A 12936-nucleotide genomic window follows, 5' to 3' on the forward strand; every position below is an offset into this window, starting at 1 on the left:
GATCACTACATTAACGGAATATACTATTAAAACTAATTAAAAATAGATATTTATTAATTATATTAATATAAACCCAAATATTATAAAATATCATTATTATAATAATATTTAATTCAAGACTACATATATAATAATTATATTAATATAAATTCAAATTCAAATGTTATAAAATTATTATTATAATAATATATAAAACAAGACTAGATATTTAATAATTATATTAATATAAATTGAAATTCAAATATTATAAAATATTATTATGATAATAATATATAACCATAATTTTTTACTAATTATATTAATATGAATTCAAATATTATAAGACTAGATATTTAATACTTATGTTAATATAAATTTAAATATTATAAAATATCGTTATAATAATAATATATAATATATAATACATAATCTTAATTTTTATTAAAAAAATTATCATTTATGTTTAAAAAAGGTATCATATTATATATATATATATATATATTTAAAAAAAATCATAAACATTATTTTGGTTTAATTTTTTATTTAATATTTATATGTCATTTTTTATATATAATAATGTTTATATTTTTTTAAAAATTTATGTGATAATGATACAAATGTAATTAATAAATTCTATAAAAGTGTGAAGATAGCGAAAAATATTAGTTTTGTCAGTTTTTTTGTTAACTTTAACGGAATATTTTAAATATCTAACAGAATATACTTTTAAAACTAGATATTTATTAATTATATTAATATAAATTCAAATGTTATAAAATATTATTATTATTATTATAATTATACATAATACAAGACAAAATATTTAATAATTATATTAATATAAATTCAAATGTTATAAAATTTTATTATTATTATAATATATAATCATAATTTTTTACAAACTATATTAATATGAATTCAAATATTATAAAATATTATTATATGTAATAAAAGATTAGATGTTTAATACTGATATAAATTTAAATATTATAAAATATCATTATAATAATATATAATACATAATCTTAATTTTTATTAAAAAAATTTCATTTATATTTAAAAAGGTTATCATATTATATATATTTTAAAAAACCATAAACAATGTTATGGTTTAATTTTTCTTTTAATATATTTATGCCATTATTTTATATATAATATTGTTTATTTATTTGACAATCATACAAATTTCATAAAAATAATTAATAAATTCTATAAATAAAACTAAGCAAACGTGCATTGCACGTTTCTTGTATCTAGTATAAATAGTAATGCACCATTTTTTTTTGTTAATTTCTTTTTATAATAATAACCTTTACTAAAATATATATTTTTAAATATTTAAATTTATTTATAAAATTTTAGAGTTAGTACATGACATTTCTAATAAAATTAAAATTCAACTTTTTTGAGGCCCCTCAAAAGTATGGACTTTTGCTCCCTCAAAAGTATCTTTTCGAGCCCTGTGTGAAGGAAACTTTTGAACTTCTCTTTCAGGAAACGCGCCCACCTGCCACACTCGAGTATGGACACGCGTCCGTGTGGGAATGGATACCAAGAGTACTCAAGTACTCTTCTTCTGCCCACCCTTCCTCTTCTACTTTTTGCTGCCAGTTTTTGAGGTTAAACGTGGTCCCTTGGATGATGAATTAATCTATTTTAAAGACCCAGATTCATTTAAGAACCACTGCTTGAGCCTATTCAAAGCTTCTTCTCCTTTTCTTCATCACTTTCATTTTTCAAAATCAAAACCAAAGCTCTCTTGCCCTCTTGCATGTCCTATTCGAAGAAAGATATATCAAAGATTTATCAATTCCCACACATTCTCCCTTTTACGAAGAATTTCGAAGGATCTCTTTGCACAAATATTACCAATCCTAGCTTCAGTTTCACCACCAAATTCCTCTATGTAAGTTCCTCTATCACTTCTCTGTTGGTAACGTTTATGATTTTTTTTCCTGTTTTTGATCTTATTCTTAATGATTTGTGGAAAAGAGGGTAATTTGGTTTATTTTTCTGAGGTATAAATGAATATTTTAAGGTACAAAATGGGTAAAAATTGCATCTTTTCTGGGTTATAGATTGGTTAGACGCGGTTATCGTGTAGAACAAGGAATTGGGTTTTAGAAATAGGGTTTAAGTGCATTTATCCCAACAATAACCCCTTTTTTGGGCAACTGCTCATTTTTCCTAGAAAATCAGAATTGCCAAAATTGGAAATTAAGAACCCACTTTTTGTGGATATAATCTTGATACTCCAAGCCTTTATTGGCTCAGTTACATCGAGATTATTGTCTCGTTATTTCGAGCCTTCGAGCTCGAATTTTCGAGATATTTTCCCAATTTATCCATGTTTTTATAAGGGTCCTCACCTTTTTCTTTATTGTTAGATGATGCAATCTCCCTAGAAGAATTGGTGGGGGTCGACCTTACCATGCCTTACCAACCTTCATCACCTCAAATTAAATTTCCATTCTCGTGCAACCAAAGACTGATGCGGGAGACAAAGAATGAACTGAAAGCAAGGGTCCTCACCTTTTCTTTATTGTTAGATGATGCCCATTTCCAACACCAAATAATTGAGGTTGAAGAATGAAAGAGAAGGAAATTGCGAGTAGTCGTTTATCTCGATCCTGATCCAAAAATTAGGCCCATTCCACTAGACCTTGATCTTAAAGTTTCCATTGACTTTCACCTTCACAAGCTCTCCTTCGAGATCACAAAGAGCTCATCAAGCAAAAACCTTCCATCAACCCCTATATCTTCCATTCCTACTAGAGGTGCACATTTGGACCCGAAAACCTGACAACCCACAGGACCCGCCCAACTCGCACCCAAGACACCCGAAAAAATGGTAAAATGTGCTAAGTCGGGTCGGGCTCAACCCGAGGGCTGCATTGGGTCGGGTTCGGGTGGTTAAACCAAAAAAATTTACACCCGAACTCGACTAAAAATTTTTAATTATTTTTTTTTCTTCCTCAGTTTTTTACTTTTAGATATGGGTTAAATAAAAAAAACCTAAAAAATAAAAAACAAAAAACTAAAAGCCCCTCTGACCCCTGAGAGAGACCTAGGGCTACTCGACCCCCCTTCCTTCGGTGGCTCAACCACTCTCCCTCATCGTCTGCGGCGGCGCTAGTCCACAACACCCAGACCAGACGCCGACTACCCCACCAAGACCAAGCCCACCCCCAGAAGTTATTCTCCATCTCTCGCTCTTTCCCTATCGGTCTGTCTCCTTCCTGGGTTTGGCGGCTAGCAGCTGCATCAATCGACATCCTCCCTAGGTTCGGCGGCTAGGCGGCGTCATTGGTGGCGACTGCAACCCAACCGACCGTCGTCCTCCTCCCTGCCAACTGCCAAGGTTAGTTATATATATATTTAAATTTAAATGTATATTTATTTATATTATATTTTGTGATATGAATATATAATATATATATATATGTGATGATTAATTTATTTTGATGCATATAATATAATGTTTGGTTTGCATTTGGTGAATTTGTATTTTTAATTTTGATATAGGATTTTGAGTTTTGATTAATATAAAGTTATAAACTTAAAATTGTAGTGAGATAAAATTGAAATTGCTACTTGGAATTTGATATTTAGAATTTTCAATTGCTTTGCTTGATTGTATATGTAAAATTAAAATTGTTATTAGTTTAATGTATATTTGATATTTGATATTTGGAATGTTGGATTGTTTTGCTTGATTGTATTTGTAATTTTGTATATGTGGTTTGGTGTTTAATGGATATTTGGAATGTTGGATTGTAGTTGTAGTGGATTGGACGGGAGTAGTGGTTTATGTATGCTCTATTGTTAATCATTATATTATATATGTCTTTGTACTATATAGATTATGGATATTGATCAAGATCAAGTAGATGAAACTCCACCACCACCTCCACCTACCAATGATGAAACTCCTTCAGATTAGGCACTGGGTAAACCTAAAAGAAGGGGTAAAAAAAGAGAGAAACCTCATTTGGCTCCAAAAAACAAAAGGGTCAAATATTTGGTTGCATTTAGATAAATTGCCCCCAGTTGATCCTAATGACAAAGAATAGATACCCAAGTGTATTTGTTGTTATTGTGGCAGTGAGTTCTTCTGTGATAGTAGAAAGCATAAGACTAGTCATCTGTGGAATCACTTTAGGAATGTTTTTGAGTTTAGTCCATATAAGGTTGATGAGAAAAAGCAAAAGGTTTTAAGTTTTGAGCTGGTGAAAGGAGGGAAGGAGGGGGAAACAACTTTAGTTCTGATGACTTACAACAAAGAGGCATGCAGACTTGCCTTATCAAAGTACATTGTGTTGGATGAGTTACCTTTTAGGCATGTTGAGGGGGAGGGTTTCCAAAAATTTGTTAGAACCATACAACCTAGGTTTGATATCCCTTCCAGGATGACTGTTGCTCGAGATGTGTTGAAATTGTATGCTGAGGAGAAAAAGAAATTAAAAAATATTTTAAAGCATGAAAGGGTCTCCATCACCACTGATACATGGACTTCTATTCAGAATTTGAACTATATGGTCATCACGACACATTGGGTTGACTATGATTTGCACTATCAGAAAAGAATCATAAATTTTTTCCAAGTGGTAGATCACAAGGGGGAGACTATTGGCAAAAAGTTTTAGAATTGTTTAGATAATTGGAGCATTTCAAAATTGTTTGCCATTACAATGGAAAATGCTTCTTCAAATGATGTTGCTATTCAGTTTTCGAAGAGACGGTTTAGAGAAAAGGAAAATGATCTCATTTTAGATGGGAAGTTTTTACATATGAGATGTTGTGCTCATATTGTAAACTTGATTGTCACTGAAGGATTAAAAGAGAAGCATGATTCGATTGCTAGCATTAGACATGCTATAAGATATGTTAGGTCTTCTCCCGCTAAGCTCAAAAGGTTTAAAGAAGTTGTCGAAGAAGAAAAAATTGAATGCAAATGACTTCTCTCTTTAGATGTCCAAACGAGGTGGAACTCTACATACCTCATGCTTAATTGTACATTAAGATTCCAAAAGGCATTTGAAATTTTACTGTCAGATGCAAATTTTGTGAAGTATTTTGAGGAGGATGACAAAGTTGGAAAGAAAAAGGAGGGGCCGCCTACTGAAACAGTCTGGGAGAATGCAACGGTCTTTGTGAAGTTTTTGGAGACTTTCTACAAGATTACATTAAGGTTTAGTGGATCAACCTATGTTACGGCAGACAAGTACTTTATTGAAATATGTAATATGTAGCGCACTTTGTATAGAATGGCAATTGAGGAGGATGGCCCGTTGTTAGCGAGTATGGAACAGAGCATGAAGGTGAAATATGACAAATACTAGGGAAAGAATGAGAAATGTAACAAGGACCTTATAATTGTCTTTGTTCTTGACTCAAGATACAAGCTCAAGTATCTCAACCATTGCTTCAAAGTTTTTTATGGTCCACTGACATGCGCTCAGATGGTTAATGAGGTAGAACAAACATTACAATCACTGTTTGATTTATATGGTGGTGGTGGGGGTTCTACATTACTTTAGCCATCTATGACCCAACCTCAACCTTAGCCTAGTGGATCTTCGTCTTCCTCATTCACTACTACTTCTAGTTTGAAGAAGTATGCTTTGTTTTATGATGAGTTTGTACAACAAAGGAAAGAGGAACATGGTGGTAAGACAAAGAATGAGGTTGATAGGTATCTAACTGAGGATGCTGAACCTATGATTGAGGGTGTCAACTTCGACATTTTGAAATGGTGGGCCAGATATGCATCCAAGTACAAGATCTTGTCAACCATTACTCGTGATGTGTTAGCCATACTAGTTACAACTATTGCTTCTGAGGCTGCCTTTTTGACTGGTGGTCGGATTTTAGATCCTTTTAGGAGCTCACTAAGTCCTAAAATGGTTGAATGTTTAATATGTCTCAAAAAGTGGTGGAGCAGTTCACAATAACCAATCATTGTTTGAGAGTATATGGATGAAAATGAAGTTCTAGAGACATCAGAGATTCTGAAGTCTGGTAAGTTGTTAAACAAACTTTTGTTTGGTATTTTAGTTGTAATTATTGTTTGAAATTAAATCATATATATGGAAATGTATAATATTGCAGAGATCACAGGTTATACTACAACTGCTACTACTAGTAGTGGTAGTGAAAATGTTTCCGTTTCGCCTTCTGGTTCTATTAATGCTCCATCTACAGCCTCATCTGCAGAACAAGGAACTAAATGAATGAAGATGAGAACCTCTGTTGGGTTTTATGCCCTTATAAAATCATGTCGGACATGTAACACGACTTTATATTATTTATAAAAGTAGTAGAAATCATTTTGTTTGACAACCGTGTTGCTTGCTTGTTTTATTATATGATTATTGAAATAATACAAACATTTATAAAATCCAAAAAATGTGGATAGTTACAATTATAATGACTAGGTCACAGTGGATTATAGTTGTAATTATATGTTCAAAAGAACAAGTCCTAAGATTAAGTCAGTGCATTGGATTTTCACTGATCTAGTAATCTACGATATGATCTACTTACGCATTCAAAGTGTGATGTCTTATCCAAGGCATTGACCAAGCAGATAAGATCGGATGTATTTGGTTACATCAAACTAGGACCGATATTGATTATTGATTGATAAATAAGTATTGTTGTTATCGAATCTAATCAATGTCACAACATTGACCATAGGTTAAGTCGATCTTAATTATGAGTGATAATATTATGCTAATTATATTATTTAAATCTTTTGACTTGTTCGTTACCAGCTTACCCTACGGTCTAGCCCATACTTACAACTTGAATATTTAGTAGTGTAATTGAGTGGGAGTATTATTCATAGATATGAAATGTATAACTTCTGTATGAGAAGTGAAAATATGATTTCTTTAATTGCTTTGTTCAAAAGGTTAAATGATTTAGATCTCATTTCTGTGATTAAGTTCACGGAAATATCATTTATAAGGAACTTGGTGGGAGTTAAGGATAAAATACTGATGAGGGGTAAAACGGTAATTTGCACCCATCTTGTTAGTAAGTCATCGATAGATGATTGACTGACTGTAATGGTTATAACAATGGATAACATATTTATGGTTTGGAAAATACGTTCTATGAATTCAAGAGTTCAATTCCGAGTCTATAGTGGAGTCACGAGGAGTTAATAAGGTAGTAAAATTATTCGTACATAAATTCACGGTAACTTATTGAAGCTTGACTTCATGGATTCATGTCCCCGCACCATCTTTGAGAACATAATCTAGAATGTCTAAATTAATTGATTTAATTATCAATTAGGATATAAAAAGTTGACTAAGTCAATTTTAGAAAATTTATAGAGATATGAGATTTAGAGAATAAAATAAAATTTTTGGGTAAATTTATTAATATTGCTAAATTGGTGTCAATATAAATAAATAATATTAAATCAAGCTTCAAATTATAATTAGTTAATTTGAATAAGGATTTAATTAATTAATTAAAAAATAAAATAAATAAAAGGTTTTGAATTTAGGCCCAATTGGGATTTAAATTCAAAACAAAGAGATTGGGTCCAAGTCCTTTGTGGGAGTCCAATGCTTTTATTTTTTGTTTATTATTTTTAATTAATTTAAATTTAAATAAAACCCATTAAGTTGCCTATATAAGGAATATGATATTCATATGGGAGTCTCAGTTTATTCATTGGGTAAGTGAAAACCTAGACAATCTAATCATTTCTTAGCCACTATCTTTTCTTCTCTTCTAGATCTCTATCTCATGTGTTGAGAACCAGCCCACACTAGTTCTAGGTTGATCAAAGGCTTGGTGAGGAAGACTGTGTTGCTGATCTAGTTCAATCTCTTGATAATACTCTGCTACAGAAAGAAATCAAGGGTTAGAGAGATTGAAGGAAGGAGTTGTTCCATTTCTGCTGCGTAATGTAAGTTTTTACTTTACTCTGTATTTGTATCAATTTCATAGGAGCATGTTCTAGGAATTTGCATGTTTGTTTGATAATATGTAAATTGCATGAAAATAAATAAAGATCATGCAATATGTATTTCCTATAATTGGCCTCAGAGCCATAGATTGCTAGTTTATTTTCATGAATGAACATATATGAAATTGATTGATATGTTAGGGTGTCAATTGGATGGTACATGTTATTGGTGCATGTTTATGTTTTGTTATGTAAATTTAGTAATAATTTGGTTGTTTTTGGCTTGTTTTGGGATTGAAAAACTACATAGATTAAAAAAAAAAAATTGGACTGATTGTGCAGTATGCGTGCCAGGCACGCATGAAAAAGCCGTTATGACCTCGAGGCCATACAGCGTCCGTACGGATCCATACGGCGAACCCGCGCCAGCCCGCATCGGGCTTTTTTGCAATTTTTTTTTAATTTTAAATTGGATATTTGTGCAGTTAAGTTTAAAATATTTTGTGCAAATTTTTTTTTTTAATTTTAAATTGGATATTTTGTGCAGTTAAGTTAAGGAGATGTGTAGATAGTTCCTTTGGGGGGCCTCGGGGACTCGTAGTAAGCTGCACTTAGCTTCTTGGCAGCAGGTGTGTCTCCCCAAGGCTTTTGGAGGGCTTGGTCTTAAAGATGGTTCAAGATGGAATAGAGCTTTGCTGGCTAAATACGTCTGGGCAGTCACGACTAAACAGGATACGCTGTGGGTCAAATGGATTCAACATGTTTATCTGAAGGGGGCTGACTTTTGGAGCTATGGTTTGAAGCAGGACACTAGCTGGTATTGGCGAAAACTCTGCCATTTAAGGAACAAGTTCAGTAAAGGTGAGGTGATTGCAGCTGGGTTATCTGGAAAATTTAAGCCTGCTAAGCTGTATAACAGCTGTATAAATCAGCAACTGGTGGCCATAAAAGTGCTATTTGGAGTCGTTCAATTCTCCCTAAGCATAGGTTCGTGTTATGGATGGTGGTTAATTCTTTCCTGTTAACCAGAGATAACCTGGCTAAAGCTAACATTCTGATGTCTAGCTCTCTTTGTCCTGTCTGTGAAGATCATTTGGAGAGCCATCAGCACCTGTTCTTCGAGTGCTGCTTATCCAAGAATGTGCTGGCTTTTATCTTCTCCTGGATTGGGTTTCCTGCCTGGGCTACTAAGTTCTCGGATTGGACAGTTAGTCTTAGTGCTGGGAACAATAACAGTTTTAGTTTTAGTTTAACTTTGAATTTGATTCTTGCTGCAGTGGTTTATAGTATTTGGAGGAATAGGAATAGATGCATTTTTGATGGGTTTTCACTATCAGCTTATTGTATAGCCAAAGAGGTTATTACTTTAGTGAAATATAGATTGTATATTGTTCATAGCAGGAAAGATGTCCCTCCTTTCAAGCTCTTCTTAAAGAAGCTCCAATTGTATGTAATCTGAGGGTGGGTTCTTGACTGGTTTGTTTGGGTTCTGTTTGGGCAGTTGCCTTGTGTATTTTTGCTTGTTTGTTCAATGAAGTTTATTCCTTCTTGATCAAAAAAAAAAAAATGTTTAAAATATTTAAAATTGATTATTTTAGATATTTTAACTTTTTAAAATATTTTGAATTGGTTATCTAATAATCAAGATATTTTAAGATATTTTTTTTATTTTGTTATAAATAAAATATTAAAATTAGTTATGTGATTATTCAAGATATTTTTATTGTTTAAAATATTTATAATTGGTTATCAGATAATTCTAGATATTTTAGATATTTTAAATTTGGTTAAAATATATTTTGATATTTTAAAACTGGTTAAAATATTTAAAAATAAAATATCTTGTCATTCCTAACAACTTAATAGCCTAGTTTAAATTAATTATTTGAAATTGAATTTTTTTTGATAAATTTTATTTTAATTAATTTAATATTTTGCAACTTGTTTAATTAATTATATTAAATTTTGTCTGATGAATTCTATGTTAATTAATTATGGTATTTTGCAAAATAGTATATTGTTGTGGTATATTTGCATAATTTAATAATACATGCTTATAGAGTAATATGTTAGGCCCATCCAATTATTAAAATATCAAACATCATTATTAAGTTTTTTTTTTTGTGCATTTGGGCTTTAAATATAATTATAATGATGGCCCAATTTTTGTGTTTGAAAAATGTGGGAAAAACTCAAATAAAACTTTTATAAAATGTTAGGTTTTATTTGGGCTCAATTGAACATGTAAAAGTTAAATTCCTCTCTTATGGGTAGTTACACTTGTGAAGACCCATTTGATTTGCATTACTAGATTGGGCATAATCAATTGAATAACAATTAATAAAGCGAATGTTCAAATTCCTGTCTTTTTGGACTTTGTGTGGAAGTTAGGGAGCCTTAGTAGTGAGTCCGACATACTGAACCCAGCTCTCCTCCATGCATGCTCGAATTGTTAAGGCTCATTTACCTCAGTTGGACTTAATTGTATTAGGTTTTTTTTAGTTGGCCCTAATAATTGATTAGAACAAATTAATTCTAATTTTTGGATTAATTTTCAATGGTAATTTTAGAATTAATGGAAAATTATAAACTATGGTTTATTAATTATTTTATTAATTTGGGAAACCTAAGTTGGTTTATTAATTATTTTAATAATTTGGCAAACATAAGTTGATTTATTGATTATTTTAATAATTTGGCGAACCTAAGTTGGTTTATTCATTATTTTAACAATTTGGCAAACCTAAGTTGATATTTTTCAAAAAGAATAAAATGCTAAAATATTTAATAATGAGTTTTAAAAATTTGAATTCTATCTCCACCGTTGATTTAACAAGGGTAGAGTTCAGTGGAGCCTCATGACACTTTGATTTCGTCTCCCTACAAAAGGTGTTCACATGACTTCTTAACATGGTTAAATTTCTTAGGATAGATGGTTATAGATGCACCTTCTATAGACTCATCCCTACGATGACCATAGGAATTAAGTCTATAATAACTGAAACTGTGGGTCAAACTCATAAAGTAAGAAATATTTGTGACTCTCGCCTACTGGGACATATGAGTTTTCGTTACTTTGATCAGATGGATAGGTAGTTAATAAAAGTCTATGACGTTTTATTAATTGAGATGTTTCTCTATTTAACTAAGTGAATATTTGTGACTCTCGCCTAACATGACATATGGGTTAATGGATAGTTAAAGTACTTAAGAAATAGAAGATAAGTGTTTTAGTATTTTGCTTATCTCAAAACATTTTGTATGTTATGTTATTTCTAAAAATTTAATGAATAGATGTTTGTCAAGCAATGCATTGATTTCTACTTAGTTGATAATCGTAGCTCTAGGCTTCCCACACCATACTCTCTCTAATCTCTAAAGGTTACTCTATGGTGATAACCTCACGAAATGTTTGTCCAACATCAACATGGTGTTGATTATGGACAACATTGAGTTCGTGATAATCAAAGATATTCTTATTTTTCCTATGCAACGATCACCAAATCCTTCAAAGAGGATTGTTGATGGTGGTTCAAGCAAAGGAAAGAATGTTAGTTCTACTAAACAAGCTCAAGGGCAAGCTGCTTTAAGCTTCTTCTTTGAAGAGCAAATGAGGAAGAAATTCAAACAAAAAGAATAAGAAGTCCACTGGCAAGGCACCAAATGTTGCAAAGCATCTTGGAGCAATGCTTGATTATAATTACAATAAAGGGGAGTGTTTCCAATTGCAAGGAGACTGGGAATTGGAACAAGATTGCTCAGCACTTAAGGCATATGGAACCCAAGATAATGAAATTTTTCTTGGATGCATGTGATTTTAGAGGATGATATTTCGGTTTTGGATCACTGAATCAAGATCTACTAAACATGCATGTATTTTTTTACACCTTTTTAGCATTGGGAAAGCCATGAAGGATAAAAAGCCAAAGCTTGGAATCTATCAAGGGTTGTTCGTATCAAACAAGGCAAAATGATAAGCTTGAATGAATTTTAGAAATAAATATATTGTTTTAAGACAATTTTTATTTTATTTCGATTTTTAATGGAAATTTTAATTTATGTTTTTCTTATTACATCAACAACAATTTGTAGTTACTTCCACAAGTAATAAAATCCTATTTATTTAAATGGATGTGAATTGTGGGGTGGATGTATGAAAAACAGGCTATACCTATTGCAACTAAACGAACCCTATGTTCTAAATAATGAGTTATTTAAGATAGCTAATTCTAGGACCGTTAAATGACAAAGGTCAATAACGTTAGAAATGACATACCTTTGGCATCTTCGCTTTGGTCATATTTGCTATGATAGGATTTAAAGACTATCAAAGGCTAGACCTTTGAGGGAGCTCACTTAGGGTGACCGACCTGTTTGTGAATCTAGTCTCAAGGGCAGAATGACAAAGCGTCCATTCTCTGTAATAGGAGAAAAGGCCGAAGAACCACTAGGGCTAGTATGTTCAAATGTCTGGCGATAAATGAATGTTCAAGCGAGGGGTGGTTATGAGTATTTCGTCACCTTCATCGACGATTGCTCTAGAGACTCATGTAAGTACCTAAATCATAGGAATTCTGAGAATTTGTTAAGAAGTTCAAAGAATTCATTGCTATGGCTTTAAAACCAAATTAGGTAAAACGTTAAAGATCTTGCAATCTAATAGGGGTGGAGGATATTTGGATAATCAGAACCAAGATCATTTAATTGAACTTGGAGAATTGTCTAAAGTAGCTGCCCCAAGGACTCCGCAACAGAACGGTGTTGCTGAGAGGCATGAATTGGGTGTTTTTTAAAATATGTGTTCTATGATAAACTATTCAACTCTACCGAATTCTTACCCATATATTTTTTGGAGACATACTACCTAGATCGCATGTGATATTTTTTAAATGTTGTGTCGTCTCAAAGCTGTCTCCAAGACACCAGTAGAATTATGGAATGGTCGTGAACCTGGTTTATGTCATTATGGAATTTGGGAGTGTCATGTTTATATCATGAGGAAAAAGGTAGGAAAGCTAGAACAATGA

The sequence above is a fragment of the Humulus lupulus genome, chromosome 7, assembly GCF_963169125.1.
Source record: "Humulus lupulus chromosome 7, drHumLupu1.1, whole genome shotgun sequence".
In the NCBI taxonomy this organism is placed as follows: Eukaryota; Viridiplantae; Streptophyta; class Magnoliopsida; order Rosales; family Cannabaceae; genus Humulus; species Humulus lupulus.